This window comes from Canis lupus, chromosome 7 (genome assembly GCF_003254725.2).
Source record: "Canis lupus dingo isolate Sandy chromosome 7, ASM325472v2, whole genome shotgun sequence".
NCBI classification, from domain to species: Eukaryota; Metazoa; Chordata; class Mammalia; order Carnivora; family Canidae; genus Canis; species Canis lupus.
The window spans coordinates 80473148-80495710 of NC_064249.1; the positions used below are offsets into that span (position 1 = coordinate 80473148).

Sequence of the window (22563 nt, forward strand, 5' to 3'; positions counted from 1 at the left end):
TTGTCAGCCAGGTTCCTTCATAGCTGGGGGCCGGGGCAGCCCTGTGAAAGCTACGTGGAAGTCTATTATTACCCACTGCATCTGCCAATAATAGGCAGGGGCTGTCCACAGGTTGGGCCAGAATTGGATCACGGCCATCCTGATTGAATAAAATACCAGTAATAACTGTAAACCAAGACAGATGCACCAAAACTTAGAAGAGCGCTTTATAGTTTCACATGGTTTTTAATATTCCAAAGCTCCTCACATCCCTTTCTGTTATCGACAGGGTATAAATCGGGAATAACTATAGTAATCATAAATAGATTTTCTTCTGGAAAACAAAACCCATAGTGGGAAACAGATAGGTGCAATTCATAAATCCACTATGGGTTTTTTTCCAAACCCACCAAGCAAGTCAATTCTCAGTGGACTCTGACTGGTTTCTCTACAATTTAATAACTCAGTTCCAACACTATCTAGAGATAGTATCAGGAGCCACAGGGTAAAGCCTTAGTCACACAACACTGTACCCCCATGCTCACTTCAGATTTCCACGCCACCACCCCCCCCCCCGCCCTGCCCCAGGTTCAATTAATTTGCTAGACTGGCTCACAGAATTCCAAGAAACATTTATTTATGTTTAGCAGTTTATTGCAAAAGATATAGCGCTGATTTGGGCCCAGGTCCTGATCTCAGGGTGGTGAGATCCAGCCCTGTGCCAGGCTCTGTGGGGAGTCCGCTTCTCTCCCTCTGCTCCTACCCCCTCCCAACTTACATGCACTCACGCTTTCTCTAAAATAAATAAATCAATCTTTAAAAAATATTAAAAATACTAGAAAGGTCACAGATGAACAGATGAAGCAATCCATAGAGCTAGGTCCAGAAGGTCCCAACGCAGGTGCTTCTGTCCCCCCAGGGAACTGGTGTTCTTCATCCCCCTGACAAATGGATGTGTTCTCTAACCTGGCACCTGATCTAATCCTGCTGTTCCAGCATATTTATAGAGTTTAATCTTTCCAGAGGTTGGCACGTGGGGCTGAAAGTTCCAAACCTCTAACCTACTAGGGTTTTTCTAGTGGATGACCAGCTCCCATCCTGAGCTACATGTGGGGCCCACCCTAAGTCATCTTATTAGGGCATCCTTATGAATGACAAAAGACACTCCAATCACTCAGGAAATTGCAAGGGGTTGAGGAGTTCTGTGCCGGGAACTGAGGGGCAAAAAGCAGATGTATTTCTTATTATATCACAATATATAAGTCCTATTTGTAGTTCTTTTTTTTTTTTTTTAAAGATTTTATTTATTTATTCCTGAGAGATGCAGAGAGAGAGGCAGAGACACAGGCAGAGGGAGAAGCAGGCTCGATTTGGGGACCCTGGGGCCATAACCTGAGCCAAAGGCAGATGCTCAACCGTCGAGCCACCCTGGTGCCCCCCCCCCATTTGTAGTCCTAGGGAGAAAGATGGTCATTTGTTACCTCATTTTAGATCCCATGGGATCCCTGGGTGGCGCAGCGGTTTGGCGCCTGCCTTTGGCCCAGGGCGCGATCCTGGTAGACCCGGGATCGAATCCCACGTTGGGCTCCCGGTGCATGGAGCCTGCTTCTCCCTCTGCCTATGTCTCTGCGCCTCTCTCTCTCTGTGACTATCATAAATAAATAAAAAAAAATTAAAAAAAAATTAGATCCCAGCCTTTCCTGAGAAGGTTACTCTGCTGTCTTAGTCAATTCCAGCTGCTTTAACAGAATAGCAGAGACTGAGTGGCTTATAAACCAGGAAACTTCTCTCAGTCCTGGAGCCTAGGAAGTCCAAGATCAAGGTGGTGGCAGATCTGTATCTGGTGAGGGCCTACCCGTACCTCCTGGTTCAAAGATGCCTGTCTTCCCACTGTGTCCTCATGTGGCAGAAGGGGTGAAGGGAGTTCTGTGCCATCTCTTTTATCAAGACAGTAAGTAATCCCATTCCTGAGGGCTCCACTGTCCTGATTTCCTTACCACCCCAAGGCCCCATCTCCAAACACTAACACTTTGTAGGGATTAAGTTTCAACGACCAGTGGGGGGAATATACAATTTTCCATCTACGGAAACACTATTTCAAAAACATCATATCTAAACGCCCTAAGGCAGGTGGCAGGGCATTTCCTGCTCCATGCAGCAGCTCCCCACTCCTGTGTCCTCCAGGATCACTGTGCACAGCATCAGAACCTGTGACTTGGGCAGCCCCGGTGGCGCAGCAGTTTGGCGCCGCCTACAGCCTGGGGTGTGATCCTGGAGACCCGGATCGGGTCCCACATCGACCTCCCTGCGTGGAGCCTGCTTCTCCCTCTCCCTCTGCCTGTGTCTCTGCCTCTCTCTCTGTGTCAATAAATAAATGAAATCTTAAAAAAGAAAAAAAAAAAAGAACCTGTGACTCAGTCACTGAGGTATAGTTTACAGGTATGTAGTCATGGTACATTTCCCTCTGGAAAACAGAAGTTGTAAAACAACCTGGAAACCTTGCCACCCTGTGGGTTCTGTGTGGTTATTTTCTACTTACCCCATCTAGGCCAGCTGTTTCTTTGGCAGTCTTCTGGTTGGGGTAAAAATAAGGAAAAAAACATTTCCTAACAACAGCATCCATAGGAGAAGAACCCATGTGATGCTGATGAGACGGAAGGGGCCAGGATAAAACATCCCAGTTCCTATTCATTCTACTGGCATTGTGTGGTAATGGACTCTGATATTAAAATGCATATTTCACACCCTCATCCCACAATTTGGAGGACAGCCATTCACTATGCATGAGCCATTCACTCATGCTCATCACACGGAGAAAATTACATTTTCCCAGTTGCCAAATGGAAGAGATAAATTATCTCACGTGGACATGCACATTGCTCCCAAGAGCAGTTTCACAGACCCAAGACACTGATCTAAAACACCCAGGAGGGAGACTGGGAGCTTTGGTGGTGCTGTTCTGAGTCAGTCTCTATTCAGACCTACCGGACTCTCAGCTCAGTGGGCGTGCTGTGGCAGGACATTTTTGTTTCTGGCTTTTTTTTTTTTTGACAAAACGAGAATCCTTGGGGCCTCTTGTTCCCTCTTTCTAGAAAAGATGTTATAAAAATGAATAAATTAACAGAGTATTTCATATTTATGCATACCCACTGAATTGATAATACTTATTTGTAATGAAAATTAAAGAAGCAAATGTTAAAATGTTCTCTTTGGGAAACATACACAGGAAAGTCTTACCACAGATGCACACACATTTGCCTGTCACACGCTTTCTCCTTACCCTTACCTGTTCTTATAGGTTAATGAAGGTTCAGATAACCGCTGTCTTTAAGTCAGTATGTAACCTTAACCTATTACCTGCACACATACAGTAAGTAGCATTTCTATCTACATACTACTTAGAGCTGGCACTGTCACCCTTCACAGGCCATTATTGTTCCCCCCACCTGATGCATTTCCCTACATGATCCCACAATTTAAAATCTTTATGTTTTGCGCACGTTACAATCAGCACAGTTGCATGAATCACACATCAGTGTTTTGAACAGTTATTACACACCTGGAACGGCCCCACGCCCTGGAGGCAGAAATGGGGTGTGAAGCAGAAGCCACCGTAGGCTACAGCGGACTCTGTGAAGCCTGGAGGTAAGATTCTCGCTCAGAAGGCTTTGGGAGTTGGGAGGAGGGAGGGCCACAGGCAGCTAAAGCCGCTAGTGACCTCATTACACACTATCTGGATATTTTTCTCTGCCTGGGAAAGCGGCTCCTCAGCCATTCCACTGGGGCGAACCCATGAAGTGACGCACCTAATCCGCGGGACCACTTTGGGTTTGCTGGAAGGTGCCATCTGTGTAAACTCCAGTTACCGCCGGTGTTGCTGCGGGGCCGGCGGCTTCCAGCGGCAGGTGCCCCCTGCTACTCCCCCCTCCCCCTCCCCCCTCCCGCCCAGCGAGCGAGCCCGCACAGCCCAGGTGGCCGGCGCTGCACCCGAGCCCGCCCCTCCCCCCGCGCCCCTTCCGAGGCCCCGGGTCCCGCTCCCGCGGCCGGGCTGCGGCCCCAACCCCCCCGCCCCCCTCCCTGCGCCCTCACCGGCCAGGGGCTGACCCCGCTGGGAGGCCGGGCTTCAGCCGGGGTTAGGGAGACCCTGCTTCCCGCAGCCCCCTCCCTCCTGGCCGGAGCCCGACGGCTCCCCTCTCCCGGGCAAAGTGGGGGCCGCCTTCCAAGGTGACGGGGCCCCGACGACGCGCGCCCGGCCCGGGCAGGGAGGCCGCCCCCCGCCCCCCGCCCCCCACGGCGGCTCCCCTGCTTGCGGGCGCCGGGCCCTCGGGTGAGGCCGTCTCTGTAGGGGTCGCGGGCGGCGGGGAGGCGGGGGCGGGGTGCGCGGGGAGGCGGCAGGCCCCCCACGCTGGGCTCCCCACGCTGGGCTCCCCAGGCCGGCCCCCCACGCTGGGCTCCCCACGCTCGGCTCCCCGGCGGCCGCAGCAGGTGGGGGCCCGGGGGCGGGGCCGGCGCGGGGCGGAGCCGGCGGCGGCGGCGGCGGCGGCTGCGGCGAGCGCGGGGCGGGGGCGGGGGCGGGAGCGGAGCCGGAGCCGGAGCCGGAGCCGGGGCGGGGGGCGGGGGGCGGGAGCCGCGAGCCGCGCAGTCCGGACGCCCGCGGGAGCTCGCCGCGCGCCGGGGCCGGGACCTGCCTGGCCGAGCGCGCCGGCGCCGCGACCTCAGACAAAGGCGCCGCCTGCGCCGGGGCCGCCGCGCTCTCGGGCTCCGCTCTGGGTAAGTGGCTCCCCCTCCGCTTCCTTTCTTCTCCCGGTGCCTGCGCCTCTCGGAGTTCGGGGGCCCCGGAGAAGCCGAGCGAAAAGCAGAAACGCTCCTTCCCCGCTGTCCCCGCGCCCCCGCCTCACCTGGGGGAAAACCCCGACCCGGGAAGCAAGCGGATTCCGAACCGCGAGTTTGCGCGCCGGTGCCTCCCGCGGGGCCGGCGTGGCCGCCCTCCGGGACCCGGTCCCCCGCCCCCGCGCCCGGGCCGCCCCTGGATCTGCGGTCCCGACGGGAAGGTTGCGGTTGGGCATCCCCGAGGGGTGCAGAGGGCGGAGGATTTAGGGACCGGGCGCCGTTGAGGGGACCCCACCCCCGCGGGCGGTGTGGCGCGTTTGGGGGCGCCCAGGGGTGGTTCGCAGGCGAGTTCAAATTCGGAGCTCGGCGGTGGGGTCCGCCCCAGTCCGCAGCATCTTCCCCTCCGGCCTCCTTCGCGCTGCCTTCGAGGGTTAGTATGTCGCCCCCCCGCCCGCCCTCCCGCCCCACCGATCCAGGTGCCCATCTCCGCCCCTGCGACCCCAGGGCGGGGGCTCGGGGCGCCCGAGAGGGCGGGGAGGGAGGGAAGGAGCGAGCCCCGCCGCTGTCCCCGGCGCTGTCCCCGGCGCTGCAACCTGCAGCCTGCATCTGCCGGGAGGGCGGGCGGCCGCGGGCCGCGGATCGGGTCTAACCCCGCACCCCGGCCCGGGCCGGCCCCCCCAGCCTCCTCCCGGGCTGCGCGCGCCTTCGGAGAAGCAATCGGGTTCGCTTTTGTTCTGCCCACAACTCTCCAGAACCGGAGGAGCCAGCGTGGGCGGGCGCCCCGGCGGGGGGCGGGCATCGCGGGAGCTCCAGGTGCAGCCCCGAGGTGATATGGGGGGCGGCGCCCGGGGGGCAGCGGGTCGCGGTCGCTCGCCCACGCCCGGGGCGGACGGGGAGTCCGCGGCCCCCGGGGAAGCGCGCGGTGCGCGGCTGTCACGCGCCTCCCGGGCACCCTCGGAAGCGCTGCCTCGAGACGCGCATCTCGGTTCATGGATCTCTGCCTGGGATTTGACTAACGTCAGCCCTGCCCCGCTTCCTCGAGCGAGCGGTTCCTGCTGTTCCATTTAAGAGCCACTTACAGGGGACCTACTGTGTGCGCGGCAAAAATCAGGATCCTCTTAATCTAAACGGTACTTATTGAGCATCTACTAGGTACAAGGTAGACGTGTTACAGACTTTCCAACTTAGCAGGTATTAATGGAGGGCTTCCTGTGTTCTGGTTAGTTGTGCTCTGACCTTATTTTGACAAGTATTTACCGAGCACCTGCTATGTACAAAGGTTTTTTCGTTATTGCATATGTGTGTTCTGCAGGATGGTCCAGCCTACTTTTGGGGGCCACGTGGAAACGAGGAAGAGAGAATGTGTCTTTGGACCCTTGAGTCTTCACTTCCTTTAGTAACTTGCTTTTTAACCTTTCTGGACTGCTTGTCCATGTGGAGCTGGGCTTCTACACCACAGCTTGGGGGCGGGGTTAGAGGGGAGCCGGGCAGAAGAATGAAAAAGCCTGTTCTGGGACCCCTTCCCAATTTACTTTCCTTACACTGAAAAAAAAAAAAATAGTAAGAAGGAGGCAGTTCCTTTGTGCAAAGTGCCACGCTAGTTACTGCAGTGAATGGAAGGTTAATAGGGCAAAGCCCTGACACTCAGAAAGATCGGAGAATCTGTGGTGTGGACAGAAAGACAGACAAAAGGACAATTGACTAAACCATGAAGGGGGTGTGGGGGGAGGCAGAAAGATAGGGCCAGCTTGGACCTTCCAGCCCCTGATTTCAAACTGGTGACGGCAGGTGGGGTGAGCATGTCTTTAAATCCCATCGTTTGGGTGACTTGGGGACTAAGTGGAAGAATGAAGTAGTCCTTTCTGCTAAGGGATTTGATGCCTCTTATTACTGTGATCATTTTAGGAGCCTGAGACACACTGGAATATCCAGATTGCCAAGCAAACTGTGGTTCATCAGTCTGTTGGCAAATATTTGAGTACTTACATTTAATATAGGCTGTTACCGGGGAGATATAATCTAAGATGTATTCTGTCCTAAAGGACCTAACAGTTCTTCAGATAAACACATAAAATGACAGTTTGTGCAGCAAACTTGAAAAGCCAGGAGCCAATTCCTCCTAGAATTTAATGTCAAAGAAAATTGTGAGGGAATTGTGGCCTTCCTCTTCTTAGTGAGAACCTACCATATGTCTAGTGTGTTCATCTTTTTACCGTGGCCTCCAGTGATTCATGGTAACTGCTTCATTCCAGCTTCATGGTACAGTGATCTTTTTCTCCCCAAATTATGTCCAGTTTCCCACTTAAGTTCTTTTTAAGCTACATTGTCTGATTTCTTTGGATATGAACTTGAAAGCCCCTCTCAAATCCTTTCTGGAATTAGGCCCATTATAAAAGATACAAAGGAAATATGGTAAGCTTTAGGTGCGTGGCTTGAAGGCTCTGTCCTTAAGGGAAGAGCAGAGGAAAACCTCACAGAGGCTGAAATCAGGAATGTACAGAATACCATAGACTGGCCTTGTGAGATGGAATAGGATCCTCAGGGGCAGAGAAAACTTCGACCAAAGCTTCCTCCCAAATTGAGAAAAATGGTGGTAAGCAAAGGTGTGAAGGAAAACAAACCAGGGATTTAATAGTTCTTCATCTAGCATAGTTCCCGTTCATTCAAAGTCTTGCTGCCTGAGCATTTTACTCTGCGTCCATGACCTGGTTTGGTGTCTGGGGTGGGGGCTTCACCCGGTGGGCCCCGTTTGGGGTTCACTGTGATCCCGGGGCTGGTGAGGACCTTTGTCTGCTGTCTGCTGCAGGGATAGCACTGCATCTCTGCCATTCTTTCCAGCATTCCTGGAGTTTTTTCACCTGAGCTGAACTTGATTGTAATCTTCTTCAAGGCCAAGAATGTGCCTTCTTTTTTCCCTCTCTGCATCCCTGCCTCCCTGCAGGCTCAGGCACCGTCTGTAGGTGACGTTTATGTCTGAACGCCGGATTGCCCATTTCTTCACCCTTTTCCCTCCCATCAGGGCCTGTTCTGTCTTTCTCAGCGTGAGCCACTTGGAGCTGCTCAGAGCCTTTCACTGTATGAAAACTCAGGGGAAAAACAATCTGTCATCAGTCACTTTCTCTTGAGTCTGAATGTAGGTCACTGTTCCCTCTTCCAGGGGGTCTTTGCACTTTAAGCCTCATCATGGAATGAAAGGTTTTGTCCATCATGAGAGGAATTCAAGCACAGACAAGGGCGTGTTGGAGGTAATAGGGGAGGCAAAGTGCCCTTTCTGGTGCTCCTGAAACTATGCCACTACCTCTTCATGTAGCCACTCTTGGCAAGGGTCTTGTGATCCGTCAAAGTCTAGAGCCTTCCATGCTTTGACCTTCGTGTGGCAGCTAAAGTCAGGTAGCAGCTGTGCCTGAGCTGCCTGTCGACCTGGTCTTCACCTGCTCTCGTGTTTAAAGGTTAATCGTTTTCCAAACAGAACCCTTGCTTCCTTACCTGTCTGTACCTGCCCATCATCATAAGGCAGGGATTCTCAGCCTGAGCGCTATTGTTGTTGTGGCCTGAACAATATTTTGTTATGGGGAACCGTCCTGTGCATTGTAGAGCGTTTATCAGTCTGCCGGTTTCTGTCCCGTCAGTGCCGGTAACGTACTCCCGGCTCCCAAGTCCTGACAATCCGAAATGTCTCCGGTTGTAGCAAAACCACCCCTGCCTGAGAATCACGCTCTCTTAAGGGCTATTGGTGAATGTGTGCCATTCTGTATAACTTCCCACTTTTCTGGGGGAGGCCTTATTTAACGTAACTTGGTTCTTTTCAATAATGGCGACTTAGTAAATGTGAAATTAACTTTGTGGAACTTTCCATATGGATAATTTCATAAATCAGCAAGTGTCCTTTGTCATCCCACATAGCCTAATCTGCTCATGATGTTAAGTCAATCTTTTGAGTCCCCTCCTACCCCCCCAAAAAATTAAATCTCAAATTCTTCCCCTAGCGTGTGGCTGACTAATACACCGAAAGTGTGGGCCGCAGAACCACCGCTGCCCACAGGGTCATCCTGACTGCTGCTTGGGCCATGGCGGGGGGACAGGAGTGTGGAGGGAAGTGGGGGAGAGGATCTAGTGCTGGTGGGACAAGATGCTTGTGTAAGAGGGATCCTCTTTCAGACAAGGACAGAATGACCAGATGAAGAAGTTGTAGGGCATTGGAAGGGTCCTGCAAGAGGGGTTTCAGTTTCCTTAGCTGCAAGTAAAGCCTCCTCCGGGAATGAACTGTGGAGTGACAGGAAACTGTGGCTGTAGGAATTGGAAAGTAGAGATTTACCTCTACCCATGACAGGCAGGGTTAAGAGAAGCTCCTCAAAGACCTGACTGACATAGAGAGCATGGACCGAAATAGAATATGGTTAAGTGCAGGGTGGCCTGTACTCCTCTTGCCATCTGTCCTCAGAAATAAACTGCCATAGCTTCAGCAAGTCCAGGTCTGCATCAGCACCAGCAGCATCTTGTAGGATGCAACTGGGGGCAAGGTTAGTTCAAGTTTAGCAGGAGGCTTCGTGAGTTCTCGCAGGCGATAGCAGTGAGGTTGGCCTGGTGCCCAAGTTATTGATTCAGAAAGTGAAGGAAGCTCTTTTTTGGCATATCGTAATGGTGTGTAGAAAGTTTACAGTAAGATTTCATTGATTCCAGCTTCCATTTTGGAATACCCAAGACTGGGACGAGACTTTTCCTTGCATTGCAACAGGCTGGGTAGGAAATACCTTTTGGGGATGGGGGTAGGCAAATAGTCGAAGCATTTGAAAACTGAAGATAATAAAACAAACCAAAAAAAAAAATCTCTGTATTTTAGACTTTTCATTCGTGCACGTATTTTTCCTTAATCTAAATCAATCTACCTTCAGTGAGGAAGAGAAAGTACTATGATTATTGCTTTGGTGTTTAAATGTGCCTGACTGTATGTGACACTGAACTGTCAATATGTCAATGTCTAGATTTAACAAAAATAAAGACTGTCTACTAAAAGATGTATTGTAGGAGGGATTTAAAAAAATACCTAGTTTTCCATTTGTGTGTTTTTTTTTTTTAATTTTTTTAAATTTTTATTTATTTATGATAGTCACCAAGAGAGAGGGAGAGAGGCAGAGACACAGGCAGAGGGAGAAGCAGGCTCCATGCACCGGGAGCCCGACGTGGGATTCGATCCCGGGTCTCCAGGATCGCGCCCTGGGCCAAAGGCAGGCGCCAAACCGCTGCGCCACCCAGGGATCCCCTCCATTTGTGTTTAAACAGATTTGAAAAAAAAAAAAAAAAAAAAAAAAACAGATTTGATTTTTATAGAGTTTTTCAAAAGTCAAGATCTGTTTGGAGATTTTAGATCAAATTTATATGCCAGCACAGAGATTAAACCTGCAAGGGATTTTTGGGATCATGAGCCCAGCTCTCCTTGGCCCATTGTATTAATGGAGAAACTGAGACTGAAAGAAGTTAGGTGGCTTGCGGAGATTACACAGAGGTTAGTGCCAGTGCTGGGCTCGGGGTCAGGAGTTTGTCCCATACCCTTTGACATTCACGGTCACTGGAACACTGTTCTGACTTCCTGGTTCCTAAGAGCATGTTGGGGGGTGGGGGTGGGGAATCCAGGCAAGAGAAGAGTTTCCAGGTCTTCTAATCCGGGTAGAAGTAATCATTAATTCACACTGATCACACCTGTGCCAAAGATGTATGCATATGAGTAGTACCAAATGGAACCAGGAAAAAATGGAAACAATTGGATTAGTGGAATAAGATTATTTCACAAAACTTCCTATGTGAGGAGTGGTGACTGCAGTAATAATACTGTACTGTATACTTGAAAGTCGTTGAGAGAGTAGATCTTTTTTTTTTTTTTTTTAAATTTTATTTATTTATGATAGTCACATAGAGAGAGAGAGAGAGAGGCAGAGACACAGGCAGAGGGAGAAGCAGGCTCCATGCACCGGGAGCCCGATGTGGGATTCGATCCCGGGTCTCCAGGATCGCGCCCTGGGCCAAAGGCAGGCGCCAAACCGCTGCGCCACCCAGGGATCCCGAGAGAGTAGATCTTAAAAGTCTCATCACAAGAAAAAAATTCTAACTATGTGTGGTGATGGATGTTAACTAGACTTACTGTGGTGATCATTTCACAGTACATACAAATATTAAGCCATTACATTGTACCCCTGAACCTAATATAATGTTATATGTCAATTATATCTCCATAAAATTTTTTATTTTTAATTTTAAATTTTAAAGATTTTATTTATTTATTCATGAGAGACACACAGAGAGAGGCAGAGACATAGACAGAGGGAGAAGCAGGCTCCCTGTGGGGAGCCCATTGCCAGACTCAATCCCAGGACCCCAGGATCACGCCCTGAGCCCAAGGCAGACACTCAACTGCTGGGCCACCTGGATGCTCCAATTTCTATGTTTTTCCACGCTCTTGGTAAACATGACTTTTAGTGGCTACACAATTCACTCAATACTTTGGAAGCCTGTTAATTTATTGCAATATTTTATTATTAGCAAACATTGTTTGCTCCCAGTTTCTCACTGCTGTATGACTGCAGTGAGCAACTTTGTGTTCATACTTTTCCTATAATTTGGGTTGTTTTCTTGGCATATATTTCCAATAGTGAAATTATTCAACCAGGAGTGGAAATGTACCATGCTAACTAGTTGCATTCTATAAATGGAAATGATTTTTTCATATCATTGATAGTACAGGGTATTTTAATTTATTTTTAAAGATTTATTTATTTTAGAGAGAGAGTGAGCATGCAAGAACAGAGAGGAGGGGCAGAGAGATTCCCAAGCCGAACCTGTGTTCAGCGTGAAACCCCACTCGGGGCTTGATCCCAAGACCATGATCCCGCTGAAACCAAGAATCAGATGCTTAACTGACTGTGCTACCCAGGTGCCCCTTGGGTAGCTTATTCCTAAAAAATTATTAATTTGATAAATGGGAAATATGCCACTATTGCTTTCATTTCCATTTTGGTTACCAGTACGGCTAAACATTTCTCTATAGGACTGTTACCCTGTTTGTATCTTTTGTTAATCATCTAGTTTTCTTTTTTTTTTTTTAAATTTTTATTTATTTATGATAGTCACACAGAGAGAGAGAGAGAGGCAGAGACACAGGCAGAGGGAGAAGCAGGCTCCATGCACCAGGAGCCCGACGTGGGATTCGATCCTGGGTCTCCAGGATCACGCCCTGGGCCAAAGGCAGGCGCTAAACCGCTGCGCCACCCAGGGATCCCTCATCTAGTTTTCTATTTGTGGTTAGGGGTCTAAAAAATTGATCTAAGTGTATAAAACCAGTTTTTAAAGGAAAGGCAATGAACTTCCGATCGCCTGGATATTCTACGAAGAATCTCGTGCGATCCTACCATTCCACAGTTCTGACACATCAGGTGCCATGTTCAGAGTGTGGAGCTGCGTGTTCAGTTCCTGTAGCAAGGCTAGGTGGGTGGGAGCCCCAGCGCGTCGTATCGAGCAGCATGCGGGGAGCCCTTGCTCGGACTTCTCAAGTGTTACTCCTCAAGTCTTCCAACAGCTTGTGAGCTATTTTGTGGTGTCCACTCACCTACGAGGAGAGTGATACACAGAAAGGTAAAATCACCATATTCGCCTCTTCTTTCTTTTCTTTTTCTTTTTTTTTTTTTTTTTGGTATGTTAATATTCATTATGTATTTGTGCTTGAAAGTTTTTTTTAATGAATTTATTTTTTATTGGTGTTCAATTTACCAACATACAGAATAACACCCAGTGCTCATCCCGTCAAGTGCCCCCCCAGTGCCCGTCACCCAGCACCCAGTCACCCCCACCCCCCACCCTCCTCCCCTTCCACCACCCCTAGTTCGTTTCCCAGAGTTAGGAGTCTTCATGTTCTGTCTCTTCTTTCAGAAGAGTTCCGTCATCAGTTCCGGGCACAGGGCTGCTCTCTCCACACATTCAAGCAGTTCTTGGACACCAGCTGGCTGTCCTGCAGTTCAACTCGATTCTGCCTCCATGTCCTGGGACAGAGCATCAGATTCCACAGGTTAAGGGCTCAGTCTCACAAGACTCCCTCCCCCACACCCCCCCAAGCCAGTTGCAAGCCCCACTGGTTCTCTTTGCTTCTGACTGACTGGCTGTAAATCAGAGGTTCCCATTCCCCACTCCTTGGGTTCAGTAAATTTGCTGAAGTGGCTCAGAGCTCAGGAAACCTGTTGACTCATTAGATTACTGGTTTATTACAAAGGTGTATTAAAGAGTATGAATCAACAGCCAGATGAAGAGATACATAGGGTGAGGTTCCAAACAAACAAAGGAGTTTCTGTCCACATGGAGTTTGGGGCCAGGCGCCTGTGGTATGCGGAAGCATTCAGGTTTCCCAAACAGAGGCTCTCGGAACCCTTTTCCTTTTGGATTTTTATGGAGAGTGCATTACATAGGCATAAGTGATTAAATCATTGCCATGGGTGGCTGATGCAGCCTCTGGCCCCCTCTCCTACTCTTTAAGTCAGGGGATGGAACTGAAAGTTCCATCACTCTGTTCATGGTTAGTTCCCCTGGCAACCAACCCCATCCTTCGGTGCTTTCCAAGAGTCACCTGATTAACATAAACACAGTCACTGTAAGGAGTGGGGCTTTTTATGAATGGCAAGATACCCATCTTACCTTTTGGCTCTGAAGTGATTTCGGGAACAAAGGACAGAGACTACATATCATGCCAAAAGATGTTCCCATTGTTCTTCTTGCTCAGGAAATTTCCTAAGGTTTGGGGAGTTGTGAGCCAGGAACTAGGGACAGGGACAAAGACCAAATATACGTGAGAAATGGCTTTTGGTCATCTGATTGGCCAAATACTTATTTCTTATAAAATGCAACATTGCAACTTGTAACCAGGGTTATACCATCTCCGGGTCTTCACTAGGGTGACCTACTACTGTGGTGCAGTTGGTCGTTGAAAAAGCTGAGGGTTATTAGGGTTATTAGTGATGTCCTCTGAATTCTCTTGCCTATTTCTGGGAGAACTTTGGGTTGTAAGGTTGTTTTACTCTCTTAATTTTCCTTACTGTATCTTCTTTATCTCTTTCGCTCTTTTCTGTATTTTCGATCTTTTTTATATCTCCTGGCTACATTCCAATAGTTCTTCTGATCTGTCTTCTAAATCACACGGTGTCTCTTCAGCTGTATCTAATCTGAGATACATCCATCTGTTACATTCTTAATTTTAGTTACTGAATTTCAATTCTAAAGTTTCTTAGTTCTTTTTCAAATCTTTAATGTTACACTTATATAGTCCTGTTTCCTTGTTTTGAAATGTTTAAGCCAACTTTGTATCTCCATGAGCATAGTAAGTATAGTTGTTTCACATTCTGTGTTTCTTCTGTTTTTCTCATTATCATGCTGATTCCTATTTATATCTCCTTATGTGCCTGATTATCTTTGAATGTGTGCTAGATATTGTTTTGAAAAAATATTTGCATAAATGTCATCTCATCAATTTTAAGATGTACTCCCCCCCCCCACACTTTAATGTCAAATTCAGATGTGGTTTATAGTTGATGGAGACTTAAATTTATAGTTCTACCTAAAATAGTAGGTACCTGACTTTTTTTTTTTTCTTCTTCACTGGTACCTAAAATAGTAGTGCAATCATATAATTAGGGATATTTAAGATTGATGAAATGCAGTAATCTGAGGCTTTGAGTGGTGCTGATAAAAATGATGGGAAAAAAATGACAGGAATTTCAGAGAAGATTTTAAATAGCTTCTTCGGGCTTCTTGGGGGACTAGCAATCCTGGGACAGTCTGGGGACTTGAAATTTTTTAGGCTACCCACATGATGTGGAGTCAGACCAGTTTATTTTTTGTTTTCTCTTACTCCTAGGGTCCCAAATGTAAACATGAAGTGGTTTACTGGGCTTTAGTCTAGGGATGTGCTGGCCCCCAGGCTCTAGAGGCTGCCGAAAGTGCTGCTCAGCCTCCTAACTTCCTCATTTGGATTCACAGTCCATCTGACTGGGTAAAAGTGGCCCCCGCTGCTTAGGTCCACGTCTCTGGACCTCTGTCTTCCAGATCTTAAGTCTGAAGTCCCTCCCAATCTTGTTAGTTCTTCTGTGCTTTTAGGACGAATTTCAACAAATATTTCATCTAGGTTTCTTTGTTGTGTTCTTTGGGAAGTTTGGTTCGTATTACCCAGTTCACCACTCTAGCGGAGACAAGTGAGTGTGGTCTACCCTAGAGACAGACAGGAGAGGAGCACAGAACACCTGCTGCCCTTTGCCTGCCCGTGCCCAGAGAACTTTCTCCACTACTCCCGATATATCATCCTGGTGACAGCTGGAAAGCCAAGGCTGGGACGAATACGTCCCTGCAAACCGGATCCAGCTAAATGTAGATATATTTCCCTACATAGAAAAGACTAATCCCTTAGGCTTTTCCTAATAAGGCAGGTGAGCTGGCTGGGTAAGCAGTTGCAGGAGTGGCACCTGGAGCCCTGTCAGTCATAAGTCTCCATCTGGTTTCTTCCTTCTTATCCATACTGGCCTGGCAGAGAGATGCAAATTTAGGACCAAGGGACGTGATAAGATGCTTTCTATGCCAGAAACTGTTAAGAAGGAAAACGAGTAGCCTGGATTTTAGCTGGGTAAGATTTCTTCCCTTTAACCTGGTCCCAGCATTTTTCCATGGAAAGCAGAATTTTTCACCCATGGCCAAGTCTAGTCCTTGTGGAGACTGAACTATTTGTGTCCAGGCTGAGGAGTCAGGGTGGCCTTTCCAGGGGACTCTTGTTGAATCTAATGTTTCCAAAGAAGCTTATGTAATCCTGTCTGGCTTTTAGAAGTCACATGCTTATCCGTGTGTTCTCAGGATCACTAGCCAAATGTATTTTCCCCCTACCTTGCTCCAGCTCTGTGCATAGAGGTTTTCCCCAATCTTCCTGAAGCCAGAGAATTTTACAATGAAAAAAATGCATTTGCTGAGTTTGAAAAGCTTGGGCTTAGAGGCACCAAATGGCGGGAAGCCCCTCTCCACCAGCTTCCTCCACTTACCTTATCAGAGCATCCATTGCCTTTTTTTTTTTTTTTTTTTTGAAGGAGGCTCTTATTTTTATTTTGGGGTACTTTGTCCCCAGGAACCTCAAGAGCTGTCCTCTCAGGAAGTGGCTATCAGCCCGGGAAAACACAATCTGCTCTCACTCTTCAGATGTGGAGCTGTTGGGTAAAACAAAGGCAGGTGTGGCCAGCAGGGATCTGCCCCTCTGGAAAGGACTTGATTTCTGGGAGACTATTCCCACCAACTTTTTGGAGACCATTTTATACCAGGGAGCTATTTTTGTATTCCATTATGACTTATCCAGCTTATTTTTATTTTTATCTTAAAATATTTCACACATAGGAAAGATTATATATAACATAGTCTACCCTTAGCTAGAAATAGAAATCCTTCAATTAGGCTTTAATAACTGTCCTTAAAGGAACAAAACTGTCACTCCACTCCCAGGTAGTTCTAGATTGTGACTGATGTCTTTGGAAGAAAGGATAAATGACTTAATTGTGAAGAAGCAAATTTTCTATTCTCCCAGAAAATGACCCTTCCATGATTATTTTTAGAGGCAGAATTACTAGAAAGCCCTACCAGTTATAAGAATTTATGAACCATGATGTCTGAAAACTCTTCAGCCTGAAATGAAGTAAATTAATTCCTGCAGCATGATTCACTTTAGGGACAAGTTCACATTTCTTTTATTTATCAGTAAGTAGGGCTCTTAAAGTCTTTTCTAAAGAGGTACAGTTATTTTGAGATCCATCAAGGCCATTTCTATATTTCTATTGTCAACTTATTATTTATTTGAATTTGAGTTTTTTCCAGTCATTTTGAGACCATTTTGTCTGTTAATAAGATATAATATGCTACGATTTCAGTAACATACGTGAGAACCACAGGGAGTTCAGACAAAGTTAGATGAGCAAATCTTTGTACTTGTCACAGAGACTAGGACTTTGCCTTCTCATATGGTGGCAATGGCACTTTTTACCAGATACTCAGAACTTTTGAAGAGGACTCAGGACAGTAAAGTGTTTATGCCACTTTCAACAGGAAAAAAGGGACAAAGAGATTCAGAAATCTGAAATGATTATATTTGTAAGAGGAGAATCAGGAAGAGGATTGCAGTAACCACTTGAGGAGAGGAGGTGAGATATATATAATACGGTAACTACACTGGATTGCTTTGAGCTTTCCAGATTGGAGGAGAGAAAAGGAGCAATGTCTTGACCAATTATTATAGAGTTTTAATGCCTATTAAAGGGCACCAAAGAGGGCTTGAGCAACCCACTCATCTGCTGTGTAATAAAGCCAGTGACCTATGTCCCATCAAAATGACAGAACCTCGGGATGTGCAGAGTAAGGAGAGAGACCATTGGTTAACAGCATGGGTGAGAGTATGTCTGGTGAATAGTCCTGGGCATGTCACGGCCTAAATAACTATTCATTCTTTCTCTACTTTACCATATTCTTGAGCTGAATTGAGATTAAAGACAAATAAAAAGACTTGGTCCTTATTAATTTCGTTGGATGAAGGATGACAGGGAGTATGCGGTCCGATGTGAAAATGCTTTTGGTTTATTAAACTACTTTAGCTAAAAGCTTAAAGTCTTGTTTTTAAATTTTTGTGTATGCCTTCATTCTTCAAAAGTTATTCAGTGAATTTGTTAATCCACCCCCTTTTTTTTCGGTGAGCCGTCTTTGAAAGTGAACCTGAAATACATTTATGGAACAAGAGGAGGTAAAAAACCCCTTGACTTCTCTATTCAGCTTATTCAAAAGTAGATCCACAGAACCAAAGGTTTATTTATCTGTCCTTTCACAGCCGACTTTTCTCTTATTTAACCAACAAACAATACAGTGTTTTGCTCGACACTCCTGAATTCAGGAATTGGCTTTCATAACGTATTAAATAACCTTCTTGTTCTGTTCTTCCCCCTTTCCTATTGCTAAGAAATAACGATAGCACCATTATTTAATTATCACCACTAAAAGCAATGTCAGATTTCAGTAATCTAAAACTGTATTGCCTTAAACTGAGATTATGTGAAATAAGATCTTTCCTCTCCAGTAATAGATACCTGGAAAAGAAGGTGTCTCGCTCTAGAGAGAGGGGGCAGGTATAGGAACATGTTCATGTACAGTTATGATTATGAGCTACTCGCAAGTTTTTTTCTGGAAGGACACAGAAGTCATTGTTACTAGTGGTAAGAAGCAAGAAGCAACTGGGGGTTGAGGGGGTGAGGGCAAGGACTTTTTATTTTTGTTTTATACCCTCTTGTACTATTTAATTTTAAAAATAAGCACAGATTTGGGTTTATTAAGTAAATAAGGGGAAAATGAAGAAGATGAGAGAAAGGAAAGAAGCCATCATAGGAGAGCCCATCAGCTCTGAGTATTATCTCGAGGTGCTTTCTCAGTGGGCCAGGTCAAGAGCAATAGGGACACACACTCCTCAGCTTTGCATAGCTTCTATGAGGCCGTATTAAATCAAGCCATCTCTGTAACCGGGGTGCCTTCCTTGAGCTCCAGTGGTCCGTCTGGTACATTGGGTCTGTATTATATGATTCCCACTTGACAGATGGGAAGCCTTGAGCTTGGGGAAGACGAGTGGCTCGTCTTAGGCAACACGGTCACTACCTGGGAAGTCCAAAAACTAGAAGTCACATTCCTTGTTCCTTTAACCCTAAGTTCCCTAGAAACTGTAGTAGAAAGAACTTTACTGTTGCTTCTGGACATTCTTTCCTAAATGCCCCAAGCTGCCTCCTTGTATGTTCCTGCCACAACATCTGTTTCCTTCTCTGAAATCATGGTTAGATGTGTGATTGTTTTCCTCATTAATATTATCAGCATACGCTGTCTCTCTGTTTTCTGTAGGCTTGTGACATCTGGGATGTTATGGTGTATTTATTAGTTACTTAATCTTTGTTTTATGGGATTGGTTACTCAAGGTACTTTCTCTCAAATAATTATCCATTTTTAGGGAAACAAAGTAATAAGCTTATTAGCCTTTTCCACCAGGCTAATGTCATTGTCCACAAGCAAATGAGAACCACATGATGTTTGAACTGGAAGAAAACCATCCCTGTGAGGATTTATTCTCTTGTTTTATACATGAAGAACTTGAAGATCAAATAACTTGTTCTGGGTCACACAGGGGCTTAGTGGTGATGTGGGACCCAGAGCCCACTTCTCTTAACTTGCAGCCCAGCTCTGTTCCTGATGCAACAGAAATTACAGAGAATATTTCTCTTGGTCATTAGGCATGTAGATGAATGGTCAGTGCTGGCAAAAAAGTAGGTCACGCTAAATTAAAATGGCAACTGTGCAGAGGTAATCTGGAAAAGAAGAGGAGGTGTTGAGCTTATTTTTCCAAGTTTTAATGAGTGATTTTGCAGGCTTAACATCTTTTAAAGTGCTCACTTGTCATATAAACATCAGCATTTCCACAAGAGGATTTGTATTAGGAATCCTTTAGATGATAGGTATCCCAACCACATTCTTTTTCCCACTTGTTGGATAAATCAAGGCACACAGCATCAAAATTGTGAAATAAGGGTTTTTAAAAAATACTTTTATTTATTAGTGTGAGCACAAGCCAGGGGAAGGGGCAGAGATAGAGGGAGAAACAGGGTCCCCACTGAGCAGGGAACTAACATAGGACTCCATCCCAGGACCCTGAGATTGCCACCTGAGCTGAAGGCAGACACTTAATCACCTGAGCCACCCAGGCGCTCCTGTAAAATGAGGAATCAAGAGTATTTTCTCTCTTACCTTTTGGCCATTTCTGGCCTGGTGAATGGGCCACCTATCTTCTTCCTCAGTAGGGAGCAGAGAGCCCTCCAATTCTTAAATTTAACCTGGGACACTGAGTGACCAAAAGCCATTCCCAATTTTCAAACATGGTGAGAAGGGAGCTGGAAAGATTTTTCTTTTGTCTGAAGGCACCCAAAGGAAAAACAGCTAGAGAAATTCCGGAGAGGGAGACAGTACCCAGAGTGTGAGGACTGTGGGAGCCCTGAGGGCAGGATTCACTGGTGAGGATGCCATTTTCATGAATCATGTGCCATTTGTGCCTCCCCTGTCAGGTTCATACAGCCCTGGAGGGCACTAACCGTATAGGCAGGGCTGTAAAGACTGTTGTGGGAATGGATGCCTCTGAACATTCCATTTTCATGTGTGTGTTATACATACATGCCCAGGCTCCAGCCTTCAGACCTGATTTCTGTGGTTTGGGTAGGACCCAGATGTCAACATTCAAAACTGTGGTTCCCCAGATTGGCTGCCCATTGGAATCACTCCTGGGGAGTTTTTAAAATGCTGATGCCGGGATCCCTGGATAGCTCAGCGGTTTAGCGCCTGCCTTCAGCCCAGGGCGCAATCCTGGAGTTCCAGGATCAAGTCCCACATCGGGCTCCCGGTATGGAGCCTGCTTCTCCCTCTGCCTGTGTCTCTGCGCCTCTCTCTCTCTCTCTCTCTCTCTCTCTCTTCTATGTCTATCATAAATAAATAAAATCTTTAAAAATAAATAAAAAAATAAAAAAATAAAAAATAAAATGCTGATGCCTGGGTCTGATTCCAGGGATTCTGGTTGAATTGGTCAGGGCTCTGGATTGGACATCAGAACTTTCTCACAGCTCCTTGTATGATTCTTATATGAGGCCAAGGTTGTAATCCACGGGTGAAGGAGACCTGGCTAACCCTGTGCATAGCAGGTGTCCAATAAAAGTAAAGTGTGAGATGAAGGCTAGATTGAAGGGTCTACAAGGGAAGTCAGTATCTGGGTCTTTGGGCCTTTCTGTAGGCTTGAATGTGTTCGTGATGATTGGAGGGGGAGTGGGCTGTAAAACCTCATGCGTTCAGCTCACAACCATAGCCTTTGTTGTGATGACCCATGGAACTTGTGGCTGAAACCAACCACCAGGGTCTTCTCATTGCTCTGTTGCGTTGTATCTGCGTGTTGTAGGAGTGGCAGGTCCTCCTGTCACCCTCCCACGGTGTCTAACCGCTGTCCTTTGGAGAAAAACAAGCAGAAACTGGCTTCTCTGAGAGCAAGGTGCTCCAGCCATGGAGTTAGCCTGAGATGAACTCTGGCCAGCGCAGCAGGCTTGTGCTCAGGGTTAGTGAGAGCTCCCTGAAGCCCAGAGCCAGTTGCCTGGTTTCCTTTGTTCCCTAGGTGATTCTTGTTTAGTCCGAGGGGGACAGGGCGGGGAGGTATTTCCGCATCTGGCCCCAGTAGTGCAGCTGCTTTTGGTGTGGAGAGGCTCCCATCCCAGAGGAGGGGAGCTGGCCGGGCAGAGGGCTCAGCGCAGCTGCTTGTTGGGCGGGATCTGAGCTGCTCCTACAGGGTCTCCGAAGGCTCTTGGGGTACTGGCTTTCCACTGTGCAGGCTCGTCGGAGTCCCTAGAGAAGTGTCAACCTGCAGACTCTCTGATTCACCAGGACTCGGGTGGGGCCTGAGAATTTGCATGTCTAACACTTTCTGAGACAGCTCTGGGGACCGCCCTTTGATGGAAGGACCTGGAAGGGACCCATGCTGTTTAGGGAAAGGACATTACTGGGTTGCTGCTCATCTACCTGATGGTCACAAGATCAGGAGTTACAGTGATGCCAGCCCGGGGCTCCCATGGCTTGCACATGGGCAGGGGGTGGCAGGGCTCCGAGGTGGCTCCAGGAGCAGGTGGTGATGGGGTGGAACCTTGAGGATGAGTCAGGGTGCACCAGGTGAGGAGCATGGGGCCATGTTCCAGGAGCAGAGCAGGCAGCTGAGGGAGTGTGAGTGAGGCTGGGTGGGGGCACACATGGTGTGGGGGGACTGCTGGGGAGGGAGCTCTGCGTGAACAGGCAGGCGAGGGCCAGGATCTTGGTGCAGGTCCTCCACGGGGCGGAGTCGGGGCCTCCCTGGGGGTTTCCAGGTGGTGGGCCATGTGGTCAGATGTCCTACAAGCTGCTGTGCGGCCTGGAAGAGCATGTGGCTGCAGATGACACGGAGGCCGATGTGGGCGACCCCTGGGAGGTGACGCGGCCCCAGAGGCACAACCCGTATGTCATCTTGTCCTTGCTTCGCGCTCTGCCTCTGCTGGCTATTCCGGGCTTCCGGACCATGGCTGCTAGGTGCCTTACCTGGCTTCTCCTGCGTGTGCTTTTATGTGGAACCAGGCCATTGTTCTCTGCTCCTCCTGCACAACTTGTTTCTCCAGGAAAAGGAAGTTAAAATAAATGTGGGGGCGGCCTTGGCACGGGGGAGCCGCGCGGCCGCCCCTGCTGCGCCTGGTAGGGCCCTGCGCGGGCAGCATGTCTTCTGGGGAGCCCTGGGGTCTGCGTGGGAGCCGCGTTTCCCTTCCCTGTGCGGCCCCATGAGGACAGATTACAGACCCGCTCACGGGGGGGGGGGGGGGGGGGGGGCTCTCCGCCCTCAGGGGCCACTTCCCCGGGGCGGTGTCCCATCTCTGCCCCAGGCCAGAGCCCTCTGCCCACGGTGGCCGAGTGGTGGCCGCAGCAGAGAAGAATCCATGCTGATGGATTCCACTCGTGCTCCTTGTCCCTTCGTGGTAATGAAAATTTGATTCATGGTTTCCTCTCTGGGGCTCTCATCACCCGTAGCTGATAGATCCCCAACACTTGGCTCGTGGGAAAGCGATACTGCCCATCTCACCACGACCCAGACACGCGCCTGGACATTTCTGCGGGCGGTCTCCTAGTTGT

At 48.2% G+C, this 22563-nt stretch overlaps 1 protein-coding gene and 1 long non-coding RNA gene across 4 annotated transcripts in view; one reads left to right on the plus strand and one right to left on the minus strand.

Moving 5' to 3' along the window:
- Window positions 1–654: 654 nt before the first annotated feature.
- On the minus strand, window positions 655–3893 carry LOC112648353 (uncharacterized). Its single transcript, XR_007411697.1, has 4 exons — window positions 3786–3893; window positions 3539–3618; window positions 2965–3067; window positions 655–1627 (listed from the first exon to the last, which is right to left on the minus strand). It is a non-coding gene; the product is annotated as an uncharacterized LOC112648353 (long non-coding RNA).
- Window positions 3894–4612: 719 nt separating this feature from the next.
- Window positions 4613–22563, plus strand: part of MAPK4 (mitogen-activated protein kinase 4) — a 148749-nt gene continuing 130798 nt past the window's right edge. The window contains exon 1 of one of the 3 annotated variants that reach the window (XM_025429656.3): window positions 4613–4749. The gene's annotated coding sequence lies outside the window, so the exon portion shown is untranslated. Of the gene's footprint in view, window positions 4750–5122; window positions 5240–22563 lie in introns of those variants that run through there. The other 2 variants (XM_035719040.2, XM_025429658.3) reach the window with 2 other exon arrangements.